The 13,416-nt window shown below is 51.0% G+C and overlaps 1 protein-coding gene across 1 annotated transcript in view; it reads right to left on the bottom strand.

The window, feature by feature from the left end:
* Positions 1-13,416, bottom strand: part of RYBP (RING1 and YY1 binding protein) — a 285,053-nt gene that overhangs the window by 40,309 nt on the left and 231,328 nt on the right. The gene's annotated exons all lie outside the window — the stretch shown is intronic.

Here is a 13,416-nt window from a genome sequence, read left to right as displayed (position 1 = left end):
TCTCGGGACAGCAGGTGCAGGCTAAGAAGAGTAAAACAACAAAACAAGATGGCAGGCCTTTTTCCATCCATGCACCCAGGTTCTCCCACAACATCCCTGAATCCATCAGGACGGCCCCTACTCGGCTCCAGTTTTGGAAAGAGTTGAAGGTTAAGCTTGCTACAGAACACTGCATCAAAGTGCAGTAACCATCCACAACCCAGCTTCCTCCATTACTTGTTGACTTTCTGCTAGTCTTGGACTGTGTACAGCATTCTGCTACCTTTTGGCTAGATTTGTGCCACATGCTTGAATCTTCCCCGTCGTCATGGTGGGAGTCCCACGGTAACAGTCAAATAGTAGTATTTAAGCTTTAACATTCAAATGCCCATAAGAATATACTAGCTTAGAGCAACCTATTTCCATTCTTATAAAGGGAGAGGAGTTGGTCTAACAGCTAGGGCGGTCGACCTCGAATCAGGGGAACTGGGTTAGAGTCTCTGCAATGACGCTGAACATACTGTGATTCTGGGCAAATCACTTAATCTCCCGGTGCCCAACAAAAATTAATGTGCCATCATGTAATGCAACTGGTGCTATGTAAAGCACTCTGATACCCAATTCGGGTCATGTTCACACTATATAAAACTGTAAATAAATAAAAATAAAATAATAAAACATCCAAACTCTAGCCAATCAGAGCATAGACCATAGAGCCTCCATCCCCTGCAGGACCACCATACCTCGGATTTCAAGCACGAGTACCATAAGGTAAAACAAGCATTGGAAATGCAATAGGTCTCGCATTAGAAAAGTTGAAGCTATTGGTCTTGTAAATGACAAATATTTTATTTATTTGTTGGTTTTTAAAATAGCTAAATTGATAGCTTTGTCATTTACAATGCCAATAGTTATAACTTTCGCGAATGTGACACCTATAGCATTTGTAATGAAACATGTTTTGTATTTACGTGACTTAGATGGCAGCTCTGGTCGTTAGGCCACATCTCTAGAGAGCAGGAGAGTGCAGCAGGAGAGAGAAGCACAGAAATGCAATAGGTCTCGCATTAGGAAAGTTTGAGCTATTGGTATTGTAAAGGACACATTTTTAGGTCTCGCCTGTCGATGCGCATGCGCATCGAGCAAGCGAGACTATAGGGGCTCATCCAGACTTTATCTAACTTGCAAGGAATCGTGGCGATTCCTTGCAGTGCCCGTGACTTTTAAGCTCAATGCGCATGTGCATTGAGCTTAAAAGCGCGTGCACATGCCCCCAGCCGCCTGCCTTGCCTACTCTCTCTCACAGCCTCCCCCAGCTCCGCCCCCTCACTACTTGATTGCACGGCCGCTAGGCCGTGCCTCCCCTACTCTCCTCCCCCCTCCTCCTCTCCTCCCCTGCCTGCCTGCCGCTAGGCCGTGCCTCCCCTACTCTCCTCCCCCCTCCTCCTCTCCTCCCCTGCCTGCCTGCCGCTAGGCCGTGCCTCCCCTACTCTCCTCCCCCCTCCTCCTCCTACTGCCGTGTCCTGTCTCTCCTCCTCTCCCTCTCTATACCCTCCCCCTCCCCCCCACCACTCCCATCAAGTCCCTCTGGCCCTTCCCTCCTCCCCGGACCCCTCCTCCCCTGCCCCCTCCTCCCCTGCCCCCTCCACCCTTTCTTGTTATACTAAAGTATTTAGCTCAAAGATGCACTGTATACAGAAAACAACCGGTTTATTTACTTGTTTTTTTCACTACAGAAAAGCTTTGTTATGTTTTGGGCAGGAATAAAAATGCAAGCCAGACTTATTAGCTTTGCCCGGAATATTATTCTAAATTGCTAGCTACGCTTTTCCACAGCCGCTTGTTTACTTTTTCGCCCTCCCATCTGCTAAATCCTTGGAGTCTACTTTGCAAACAACGGATGCGGACGTAGCAAAATTTCTCTGGTTGCTGTTACGCGCGCACCGTGTTTTCTAGCTCGGTTTCCTGTTCCCTTACCATCTGAGCCCAGCCCAGGATGTTACGTCCAGCCTCGGTCTCGAGCTGCCTGACTCGGCCCCGCCCACCTCATTTCCTCCTGTGGCAGGCAGGGAGGAAGCATCTCTGCCAGGACCAGGGCGAGGCCACCAGCTTAGAAGAGGCGCCAGCGGTGATCAAGGGGGCAAGCGGAGCATGGACAGCCAGGGAAGGAAAGTGATTGTCTGCGACAATGGCACCGGGGTAAGTGTCCGGAGAGGCCTGTCGGGTCACAACGCCTAGCCTGGTGAAGCTTGGCAACTTTACTTGGAAAAATAAGCAGAAGCTCCCCAGAAGCAGGAAGTGCAGAGGCTGTGCCTGTTTCTGCATTTATAATCAGAGTGCCACCACCCGGTTTCCTCCCTATTACATTTCTCAAATATTCAGAACCTGTTCTCTTCAAAGTATATAGTAGGTGATTTAAAAAAAGCATTGCAATGCACAACTACCGGAAATAAATGTTTTCTTCTCATGTTATCCGTGTTAGCTCCTCCTTTCTCTCAATTTCTTTCGCACCTTTCTTCCTCTCGTCTCCCGCTTTAGCCTCCCTGTATCTTCTTGCTCTCTTCATATACTGTTGATTTCCAGTTTTTTAAGCGCTTTATGTTGCATTTTTGCTTTCCCCAATCTTTACCGATGTAGGCAGATAACGTTATGTAAAGAACTACGGCTGAGCGTAAAATGAGTTACCAAGACCATACATGTAGCAGGGTTATGTGCTCTTTATTGAGAAAGAATGGTATATTGTTACAGTACTTTATGTCGCGTGTAAGCTTTTTTAGATTCGCAAATAAAAGGTGCAACTATGTTCCCACTCACCTTAGTTGCTCCTCGTATTTACCCCACCGTGGACGTTGAAAGGGATACTCTGTTGGGGTTATAACTTGTGATGCACAGGCTGCTAGATATATTGTGGTCACCTTCCCATTGTGCAACATGTTGTTATGCTTTTGTAGTCAGCCTCTTGACTGTGCTGTCGAAAAGGAGAATCTGCTCTTCAAGGTATGGAACCGGTGACTTGCAGACTGCTCACTGAGCTGACATTTTTTACCACCTGTTTATGTGCAAAATACTGTTCGGGTTGCGAAGTGAGTCTTTCGACTGTGGTGTGAAGGTGTGAAAGGGTGAATCAGTACTGCTATCATTCCAACCTATAACACGCAGACTGCTCACGGTCTGAAATTGTGTAGGACTTGTGCATTTAACACTAAAGAGAGAGTCTGTGTGTTAAACTTTGATGACTTAACTTACTCAACTTTAACTCTTACAACCTGAGCCACCTTGTGGGTTGCCCCTTATTTCGACTCGATGTTTTATTAAAATCATTTCGACTCGGTTTTATTAAAATCATTTCGACTCGATGTTATATTAAAATCTTATTTAGCTTAATTTAAAGACTATGTGGTTTCACTCGCTGATGCACACAGCAACTCCGCGGCGCTGACGCGCACAGTTGGATTTTAAATTGCGTGCCTACTTTACAGTTTACTCACTGATGCGCACAGCAGCTCCATGCTTTCTTGCAGACTCGCACAGCAGCGCTGATACGCACATCTTGATTTTAAAACTGCGTGTCTAGTTTACAGTTCACTCGCTGATGCGCACAGCAACTCTGCTGACGCGTTTAGCTGGATTTTAAATTGCGTGCCTACAGTACAATCGCACAACACTTTAGTACAAGTATTGCGTGTCTACTCTGCAATCTTTTCGCTGATGCGCACAGCAACTCTGAGTGCAGTCTCTTTCAATCGCTGACACACACAGCACGTTCCCATCTAATTGTGTGTATACAGTACAACATATTATATCCTATGTCTTCATTAACAATATAGTGTATCTGTACTGAATATATATCCAGCATTTCAGACTGCATTTCAGAGCTTTTAGAAATGTTTATGGCTTTTTTTTTTTGAAATTCTTTAGCATTGGCTACAGGAAACAAAAATGCTAAAGATTTACAAAAAAAACCCATAAACAATTCTAAAAGCACTAACTCTAATGCTGCGAGACCTATTGCATTTTCAATGCTTGTTTATTTATGTGTTTGTTTTGAAAATAGCAAAATTAATAGCTTTGTTATTTACAATGCCAATAGTTTTATCTTTCGCAAATGTGACACCTATTGTAACACAATATGTGTTGTAGCACTGAGTGGTGTGAGGGGGGTGAGTGGGTGTGAGGGGGGTGAGTGGGTGTGAGGGGGGTGAGTGGGTGTGAGGGGGGTGAGTGGGTGTGAGGGGGGTGAGTGGGTGTGAGGGGGGTGAGTGGGTGTGAGGGGGGTGAGTGGGTGTGAGGGGGGTGAGTGGGTGTGAGGGGGGTGAGTGGGTGTGAGGGGGGTGAGTGGGTGTGAGGGGGGTGAGTGGGTGTGAGGGGGGTGAGTGGGTGTGAGGGGGGTGAGTGGGTGTGAGGGGGGTGAGTGGGTGTGAGGGGGGTGAGTGGGTGTGAGGGGGGTGAGTGGGTGTGAGGGGGGTGAGTGGGTGTGAGGGGGGTGAGTGGGTGGGTGAGGGTGAGTGGGCGGGTGAGGGTGAGTGGGCGGGTGAGGGTGAGTGGGCGGGTGAGGGTGAGTGGGCGGGTGAGGGTGAGTGGGCGGGGTGAGGGTGAGTGGGGGGGTGAGGGTGAGTGGGGGGGTGAGGGTGAGTGGGGGGGTGAGGGTGAGTGGGCGGGTGAGGGTGAGTGGGCGGGTGAGGGTGAGTGGGCGGGTGAGGGTGAGTGGGGGGGTGAGGGTGAGTGGGGGGGTGAGGGTGAGTGGGGGGGTGAGGGTGAGTGGGGGGGTGAGGGTGAGTGGGGGGGTGAGGGTGAGTGGGGGGGTGAGGGTGAGTGGGGGGGTGAGGGTGAGTGGGCGGGTGAGGGTGAGTGGGCGGGTGAGGGTGAGTGGGCGGGTGAGGGTGAGTGGGCGGGTGAGGGTGAGTGGGCGGGTGAGGGTGAGTGGGCGGGTGAGGGTGAGTGGGCGGGTGAGGGTGAGTGGGCGGGTGAGGGTGAGTGGGCGGGTGAGGGTGAGTGGGCGGGTGAGGGTGAGTGGGCGGGTGAGGGTGAGTGGGCGGGTGAGGGTGAGTGGGCGGGTGAGGGTGAGTGGGCGGGTGAGGGTGAGTGGGCGGGTGAGGGTGAGTGGGCGGGTGAGGGTGAGTGGGCGGGTGAGGGTGAGTGGGCGGGTGAGGGTGAGTGGGCGGGTGAGGGTGAGTGGGCGGGTGAGGGTGAGTGGGCGGGTGAGGGTGAGTGGGCGGGTGAGGGTGAGTGGGCGGGTGAGGGTGAGTGGGCGGGTGAGGGTGAGTGGGCGGGTGAGGGTGAGTGGGCGGGTGAGGGTGAGTGGGCGGGTGAGGGTGAGTGGGCGGGTGAGGGTGAGTGGGCGGGTGAGGGTGAGTGGGCGGGTGAGGGTGAGTGGGCGGGTGAGGGTGAGTGGGCGGGTGAGTGGGTGAGGGTGAGTGGGTGAGGGTAAGTGGGTGAGGGTGAGTGGGTGAGGGTGAGTGGGTGAGGGTGAGGGGGTGAGGGTGAGGGGGTGAGGGTGAGGGTGAGGGGGGTGAGGGTGTGAGAGGGGGTGAGGGTGTGAGAGGGGGTGAGGGTGTGAGAGGGGGTGAGGGTGTGAGAGGGGGTGAGGGTGTGAGGGTTAGGGGGTGTGAGGGTGACTGAGGGTGTGTGAGGGTGAGGGGATGAGGGTAAGGGTGGGTGAGGGGGTGATGGTGAGAGGGTGCGAGGGGGTGTGAGGCTGAGTGAGGGGGTGAGGGTGAGTGAGGGTGGGTGAGGGGGTTTGAGGGGGTTTGAGGGGGTGTGAGGGGGGTGAGGGGGGGTGAGGGGGGGTGAGGGGGGGTGAGGGGGGGTGAGGGTGTGAGGGTGGGTGAGGGTGTGAGGGTGCGTAAGGAAGTGTGAGGGTGCGTGAGGAAGTGTGAGGGTGACTGAGGGTGGGTGAGGGTAAGGGTGTGTGAGGGTGAGTGGGTGTGTGAGGGGGTGTGAGGGTGGGTGAGGGGTGTGAGGGTGTGTGAGGGTGAGTGAGGGGGTGTGAGGGTGGGTGAGGGGGTGTGAGGGTGGGTGAGGGGTGTGAGGGTGGGTGAGGGGTGTGAGGGTGGGTGAGGGGTGTGAGGGTGGGTGAGGGGTGTGAGGGTGGGTGAGGGGTGTGAGGGGGTGTGATGGTGAGTGAGGGGGTGTGAGGGTGAGGGGGTGTGAGGGTGTGAGAGGGTGAGGGTGTGAGAGGGGGTGAGGGTGTGAGGGTTAGGGGGTGTGAGGGTTAGGGGGTGTGAGGGTTAGGGGGTGTGAGGGGTTAGGGGGGTGTGAGGGTGTAAGAGGGGGTGAGGGTGTGACGGTTAGGGGGTGTGAGGGTGAGGGTGTGAGGGTGACTGAGGGTGTGTGAGGGTGAGGGGGGTGAGTGAGGGTGTGAGGATGGGTGGGTGAGGGTGGGTGAGGGGGTGTGAGGGGGTGTGAGGGGGGGTGAGGGGGGGTGAGGGGGTGTGAGGGGGTGTGAGGGGGTGTGAGGGGGTGTGAGGGGGTGTGAGGGTGGGTGAGGGTGTGAGAGTGGATGAGTGTGAGGGTGGGTGAGGGTGTGAGGGTGTGAGGGTGGGTGATGGTGAGGAAGTGTGAGGGTTACTGAGGGTGGGTGATGGTGAGGAAGTGTGAGGGTTACTGAGGGTAAGGGTGAGGGTGAGGGTAAGGGTGTGTGAGGGTGAGTGGGTGTGTGAGGGGGTGTGAAGGTGTGTGAGGGTGAGTGAGGGGGTGTGAGGGTGTGAGGGTGTGTGGGGGTGTGAGGGTGAGGGGGTGTGAGGGGTGAGGGTGAGGGGGTGAGGGGGGTGAGGGGGTGTGAGGGTGGGTGAGGGGGTGTGTCAGGGTGAGGGGGTGAGGGTAAGGGTGTGTGAGGGTGAGGGGGTGTGAGGGTGAGGGGGTGTGAGGGTGAGAGGGGTGTGAGGGTGAGAGGGGTGTGAGGGTGAGAGGGGTGTGAGGGGGTTGAGGGTGTGAGGGTGAGTGAAGGTGAGAAGGTGTGTGAGGGGGTGAAATGGCCTTGGTACTGTGTGAAGCAACATCAAGGTACCTTTGGCTGTATGCCTGTATGAAAAAAAATAACACCTCAAATGGCTGGTCTCCGCGGTTGCAATGGACTGTGCTTACGACACAATTCAACAAGCCCTTCCAAAGGCAGAAGCTAAACGGCTGAGAGAGGGGCCACATACTGCACAACAGGGCACTGAGCTGTGAAGAGGTGCAGAATGAACTGTTGCACAGGGAAAAGGATCTTCATATAACCTCACCCTATCACAACACCCAGTCGGAAAATAATGTCAAACTCATGCAGCCTTCCTTACATTGCCATGACTATCATACCAGCGGATAAAAAAGTCAACAGCAAATGGCTGGACCAAAAGCACACTATCTGTACTGTGTGGTAACATGGCATCTCTGATGAATAACTACAGCTGTCTGTCCGCAAGACCTAAAAACATTAAAGTGCACAATTCTGCAACACTGATTAAGAATTCTATTTTCAGACTGCCATGTGATGCTAAAAAGAAAGAAAATGAACGTTGTTATCAGGTAATTCGTCCCAGTCATCTTTTTCAAACAAATTAAATGCCTGTTTTGAATAGGTTCGTTTTGGAAAGCGCACACTCACTAGATTCCCCAGTGATGCATGAAAACGTCCTACACATGTGTTCCAAGCCCCTCCCTAACTCCAGTTTTATGTTAACGGCTGCATTAGTCCAGGGCAACACATATTCGTGACGTCCACCACACTGCCAAGTCACCCAACCGGAGGCGAACTGGGCTGGGCGTCATGCTCTCTGCAAAGCAACTCACATGACACAAACCAAAAAATATAGCAACAAGAAAACAAACAGAAACAAGTCGGGCGGCACAACAGGGGCTGAAAAAAGGGGAGGCTGAAAAAATAAAGGGAGACACGGCCTGGCGGCCGTGAAACTGCAGGGAGAGAGAGAGAGGGGAGGTGCTGGTGGCTGGGGAGGGGGAGGAGAAATGCGAGCAAGGCTGTGTGCGGGGAGAGAGAGGGGAGGTGCTGGCGGCACCAAGCTGGCTGGGGAGGGGGAGGAGGCAGAGGTTTCCCCAAACATATTCCTTTTACATTGTTTCAGAGACTGGACGAATTCGTAACTGTGGTTTCAATTCGATGTTCCTGTTGCAGGCAGTCCTCAAGACGACAGCAATGACTTGATTTGGTCTAGGGTATACAACGTTTCTGACTGATGCTAAATCACTGGAGGGAAGGCATTCTGAAAGAAAATACGGATTCTAAGGAAACCTCTGCGACTGTATGGAATTAGCTGGTTTTCATCAGGAGGAGGAAGATTTAAAAGCAGGGTTCGCAAGAACACTGACCGGAAGCATTACACGAGACAAACCATTGCGGAGTACATGGTTAAGGAGTAGAAGGGAGAAAAGAGGTGTAAGAGTGAACAAATCCGATGAAGTAAGGGAGAAAAACAATCTGTGGGACTGCATCTGCCAGGATGGATGGGAGAGTAAGAATGAAAGTTCAGTTGTCGAGGAAGTGCCATTATTTTTTCCTGCAGGGAGAGAGAGGGGAGGTGCTGGCGGCTGGGGAGGGGGAGGAGAAATGCGAGCAAGGCTGTGTGCGGGGAGAGTGAGGGGAGGTGCTGGCGGCACCAAGCTGGCTGGGGAGGGGGACGAGAAATGCGAGCAAGGCTGTGTGCGGGGAGAGAGAGGGGAGGTGCTGGCGGCACCAAGCTGGGGAACAGATGGCGAAGACTGGCGATTTGATGCTGTGCACGCGCATTTTAACTCATTGCGCATTGAGCTAAAAGCGCACATGCACTGCATCAAATCGCCAGTCTAGTTAAACTCTGTTTAAGCCCCTATATTCTCGCTCCACTCAATGCGCATGCGCATTGACAGGCGAGACCTAAAAAGAGGTATGGAAAGTGAACTATAAAGGGGAGGAGGGACGGTCAATGTGAATCTATAAAATATATCAATGCTGAAGAACCACAGTGTACAGGTAACCAACTTATTTTTTCTCCAGTATTTTATCTTTTATAGATTCACATGCTTGAATCAGAATAGCAAGCAGTACCAAAGAGTCTGAGGCGGCGGGTAAGGTAAACCATGCCACGCAGAAACCAAAACACGAATGATAATTATAAAAAGCAGGTAACATGAGCTCATAACAATGTATACATATACTATAACATAAAATAGAACATTTACACTTTTACATCTGCCTGCTGCCAGGCATCCAGGCAGTAATGTTTTGTGAAGATTTGCAGACATCAGGCAAGGACACTCCTGCGAATAGGGCAGAGAAAGCTGCCAGCTTGCGTGTTGAGTACGCTATGACCTTGGAAACCAGAGCGCGGCTAGCCCTCTCATGACAAAATAGTCGATGTGACCCAGCGAGTGAGACGCCCGCATCAAAGCCTGACCCTTCCTAGAGGCAGAGAAGGCAAGGAGTGAGTAGATTTTCAGAAAGGCTGAGCCCTTTGCAAGTGGAAATGTAAACATTGTTTAATGTCCAGAAAATAGAGTGCTCTCAGCTGGAGAAGATGGAGCTGAGAAGGAGGGCAAAACCACTGGCTCATTTAGATGAAATGCAGAAGGTACCTTGGGAATAGAAGATGGATTGGTACGAAGAATCACTATCTGGAAAGAGTTGCACGTAGGGCTCTATTGTTGTGAAGGCCTGAATTTCACTAATGCGTCTAGCTGACGTGATGGCCAACAGGAAGGCCACCTTCAAAAGGGAGGTCCTTTAAGTCACACTTGTGAATTGGCTTAAACAGTGATTCCATAAGCTGCAACATGAGTATTTAATTGCCGTAGCACTGGAGGAGGACTTACTGGAGAGTAGATCCTGAAAAGTCCTCTAATGAATTATTATCAGTCTGTTAGACCACAAAGACAAACAAACAGAATGTTGTCTGTGTCTGCAGATTGCTGCTAAGTGCACTGTGATAGATGCATGCTCCAGACCAGCTTTGGCGAAAAACAAGAGATTGGGCAAAACGTCCTCAGGCGGCAATGAGAGAGGATTGCCAGAGTGCGTGGTACACCATATACAGAATCTTTTCCACTTGGCCGAGTAGCATTTGATTGTAGAAGGAGCTCAGGCCTTCTGTAGTATTAATCGCCAATTGTCCGATCCAGTGTGATGAGGAGCCGAGCAGACAAGTGTAGAGTGTGGATTTGAGGATAAACCACTTGTCCCTGGTTCATGGAGAGAAGATATTCTTTTGGCTGGAACAGAATTGGAGAAAAAACATTGATAGGAGACATAGCTCTGTGAACCAGTACTGTCATGCTCACGCCAGGCCGATTACAATGGCACAGCAACGCTCTCATTTTATCTTTTTCAGAGCCTTTGGAATGAGAGGAAATGGAGGGAATGAGTAGGCAAATGCTCCCTCCCAAGAGAGGTGAAAGGCATTTCCTAGAAAGCCTGGCTGAAGAAATCTGCATTTTTTGTTGAGTGATGTCGCATACAGATCTAGGGTTGGAAACCCCTAGCAGCGAAAAACCCTTTGCAGCTGTTCGTGGTTTAGCTCCCACTCGTGACACTGCTTTGTGGCCCTGCTGAGGGAATCGGGCAATCGTTTTGTACTCCTGGCACATGTTGAACCTTTACTGATATTCCGTGGACTATCAATCATTCCTAGATCTGCTGAGCCAGGATTGAGAGGGGCTGAGATCTTGTCCCAACTTGCTTCAGCATATAGAACATGGAGGTGGTGTTGACCATGCAAATCAGGATCAATGACTTCCTGATTCTTGGCAGGAATGCTTGAAGGCCCAGAAAAACCACTATCAGTTCCAAGAGGTTTATGTGGCACTGTGCTTCCTGAGCTGACCACCTTCTGGGGATCTGCAATTCTTGCAGGTGGGCACCCCACCCGCCGAAGAAAAGTCTCATACTTTGGCGACAGTGCTGAATCAGTTGGATACAGGATGACATCATCCCTAACACTGACTTGTATGTCCTCACTAAATCACTTTTTTGCGGACAGACCCCACACTGTCTTTTGCAGTCGTAAGATCCTTTCTTTTGTGGGAAATGCTTTTGAAGCGTAGTGTCCAGAGTTGCACCTAGAAATACTATCGACCTGGAGGGAGCCAGAAAGGACTTTTCCTGGTTGATTCTGAGCCCCAGGGAGCGAAAGAGCCAAACACAGGCGTCTGATAATCTTCTGGCAGCCTGGAGCAATGGGGCCTAACCAGTCGTCCAGATAAGGGAATACCTGGTGACCGGCTCGCTGTAAAAATGCAGTCACTGGAGCCAAGCACTTAGTGAAGACTCTTGGAGCCGACTAACTCGAAGGGCAGTACTCTGAATTGATAATGGCACCCTGCCACCTTGAACCTGAGAAAACGACGATGTTTTGGGTGAATGGGAATATGAAAATATGCGTCCAGAAGATCCAGAGAGGACATATAGTCCCCCGCATCCATGAGAAGCAGAATTTCCTGGAGCGACAACATTCTGAAGGGTTGAGATTTGATGACCTGTGATCCATTATCTGCCTCCATTTTCCCGTCCTTTTCTTTATCAAGTAGTAGTGAGAATAGAAACCCAAATAGCGCTGATCAGGTAGCACCTCTTCAAATGACTGCTTGGCGAGGAGCAACTCTTGAGGATTTGGAGAGGACGATGGGAAGTTCTTTGCGGAGGCAGATTCGGGCGCTGTTGAACAAATTCAAGGATGTGACCAGGGCAAAATACATCTAACACCCATTTGTCGGGAGATAGAAGCTTCCATTGACTGAAGAATTTGAAGCAAGCAGTGCCGAATTGAAGTAGGACTACGGTAGAAGGGTCGTGCAGATCCTCATCTCTAATTAGAGTTGTGAGCCTTTCCTCCTGAGGGTGGGTGTCGACGTGCCGCTGCTCTAGAGTAGGCTGGTGTTGATGTTTGCCGAAAGTGCTGCGAAGACTACTGAGCACGGAAATCCTGTTGATAATACGGCTGGAAGAGCTGCTGAAGCTAGGGTCGAGAGCAATATTGACCTCTGCCTCGGAAGGAAGCAAACTTTCTACTGCAGTTTGGTTAAAGACTTAGCTGTCTCAGTATCCGATTTGATCGACTGCAGCGCATTATCCACATGCTTACCAAAGAAATGTCCAGAGCTCCATCAATCATTTCGAAAGAGGCTCTCTCCTTCTGACACCACTTAGTTTGGTTCTTTCTTCCTATCCTCAGAAAGGAACTCCAGAAAGGCTGAGATGTTGGACCACATCTGGCAGTCATACCTTCCGAGGATAGCCATGGCATTACAGGTTCTGATGGCAGTGGCCGCCAAAGCGGAGAAACTTTTGCCAATGTTGTACAATTGGAGCCCTTTGTTAAGCAGAGCCGCACACGGAGAGGAATCGTTCTTCGATCTCGTTTGAGCCGCCTGCATAATGATGGAATGAGGTCAGAGGTGTCCAATCAGACATGCGGGAGAGTCCTTGGGTGCCCTTTACTTTTTATCCAATTTGGCACCACTGTAGGAATAGAAGCTGGCGATCATCAATTTCAGGCCTTCTTGCCAAAAGAAATCTACAATTGGAATGGAAAGAGAGGAGCACTTGTAGGTTAAAATTGTATAAAAAGCATGGTCTGCTTGCCTGGCATAGGAAAGTCAAAGCGCCTAGAAGCACATTCCAGTAGATCATGGAACCCACCGATATCTGCAGGCGGAGAGTTGGCTGGATGCAGAGTAGGAAAAAGTGGAGTAGGGGCTACATAGTCGTCCCACTCATCAAGGACATTCTGGGCCACCTGCAGCCCCCCCCCCTCCTCTAGCAGCTGGTCGTTATCCTGACTTTGCGCAGGTATTTCCACAGGTGGCAGAACGGTCTTGCTCTTCTGCAACGGGGGTACTGAATGGGAGGCAGCTGTGAAGCAGAATTCGCTTCAGGAAATCTCTTATAATAATTGCTCAGCATTAACCAAAGATCAGTTACCAATGACACCAGGATATTTATGGAGGGTTCTTGAGCTTGTTCTTCCTGTTACTCATAAGGACAGTGCTCCTGAAATGCGTCCAAACGTTGAAAACTGGAACGCCCCCATCCGAGAAAGAATAGTCCTCCTCAAAACAAGTAGATGGATCATCCATTGTCTCTTCTTCCTCCGAGTCCTGGCATTTAACCCAGAGTTGTGAAGGACTGTAAGCAGGACCATAAGGCACATCATCTTTAGACTCTTGAAAATCCAGAAGATGTGTAGGTGTTAGAGGAGAATTTTTTGAAAAGTCCTGCAGAAGGGAAGGCATCAGTTTCAAAAGTAGACTGACTTTTTCCCTCTTGGACGAGGTAGTAGACGGCACCACCGACTGCGGCAGTTGAAGTCGCCGACGGTCAACGAACCTGCTGAACCGTCGACAGAGAAACCCTCGCCGACAGAGCTGGTCTAACCGGAGCCAAAAACAGTGACACCAACACTGCCATCGTTGACACAGCTGCCGTCGTCTTGACAGTCTGTGTAGTAGGCGTCGCTGACAAAACAGTCG

The sequence above is a fragment of the Lissotriton helveticus genome, chromosome 9 (genome assembly GCF_964261635.1).
Source record: "Lissotriton helveticus chromosome 9, aLisHel1.1, whole genome shotgun sequence".
In the NCBI taxonomy this organism is placed as follows: Eukaryota; Metazoa; Chordata; class Amphibia; order Caudata; family Salamandridae; genus Lissotriton; species Lissotriton helveticus.
This window is presented reverse-complemented; position numbering and strand designations above follow the sequence as displayed.